At 44.5% G+C, this 1,064-nt stretch overlaps 1 non-coding gene across 1 annotated transcript; it reads left to right on the forward strand.

The window, feature by feature from the left end:
* The first annotated feature begins 681 nt into the window (after positions 1 to 681).
* trnag-gcc (transfer RNA glycine (anticodon GCC)) lies at positions 682 to 752 on the forward strand. The gene has a single exon. It is a non-coding gene; the product is annotated as a tRNA-Gly (tRNA).
* The last annotated feature ends 312 nt before the right edge of the window (positions 753 to 1,064 follow it).

Below are 1,064 nucleotides of genomic sequence, written 5' to 3' on the forward strand. Positions count from 1 at the left end.
ATTCATGGTCCCATGGAACATCAATAGGCAAGTTGTGTTTGATGAATTTAGTGAATAGTTTGAGAAAAATCAGAGACTGATATTAAATGAAGGAGCTGAAATGCATGTTGTACCTCTGTATATTTTGAGATCTGTTATGGTAGATTAAGACACACTGACATTAAAAGGAGCATAACATGGATTGAAACAAAAAACAAGGGGAGAAATAGTGTTCCTTTGGATTACTGGGGTGCGAAGAACGGTGGGCCCCGGGGTCCCGTGTTGGAATGTTTTTATTTGAATCGTGTTTTGCAACAGGGGCGATACCCGAGATAAATGGCCTGAGTCTGGAAGTCCTCCGACGGTCCGGTAGAGACAGGGAACTGAAATGCGGCGTTAGTTATAAGTACCGTTACACTGATATCCTCGGTCGCATCCGCGGACCCGCCGTTACCCCACTGGCTGCGGGTGGAAGGGGAGACAACGGGACGCTGCCCTGCCCCATCTGCCTGGGCTATCGCCGAAGATGGAGTTGTGCTCGCCAGAGTTTGTCTCATTTGATTAAATCAGCCCAGCCGACGGGATGAGGCGGGAATCTATGCGGTGAATGATTTCAGTCTCACATCAATATTTCTCCGGGCAAGTGTTTGTCAGCTTCTTCGTCTTAGATATCAGGGAGTTAATCAAAGCTTTTCATGTGGAGCATCGGTGGTTCAGTGGTAGAATTCTCGCCTGCCACGCGGGAGGCCCGGGTTCGATTCCCGGCCGATGCATCGTTTTGCATGAAGCACAAATGCTTTGTAATTCATTTCTTTACTTTGTAACTTGCTTTTAAAGAAAAGAGAATTTAATTAAATCTATTCATTCATCAGTCTTTTAGCATTCATTTGACGTGCAGTCTAATGTCTGATTTATCTTTAAACGGTTTTAAAGCAATTACTCAGCAAGGGCTGAGTAAAAGATTTGGAATCAACACGAGTTCAGTTTGACTGAACATTATTTCCACACTTTTTATTCGATTTTCGGCTATTTAAACACTGGAGAAGAAGGCCGAGGAGAGGCGATTTGACTGGATGAGCCAACTA

This window comes from Pristis pectinata, chromosome X (genome assembly GCF_009764475.1).
Source record: "Pristis pectinata isolate sPriPec2 chromosome X, sPriPec2.1.pri, whole genome shotgun sequence".
NCBI classification, from domain to species: Eukaryota; Metazoa; Chordata; class Chondrichthyes; order Rhinopristiformes; family Pristidae; genus Pristis; species Pristis pectinata.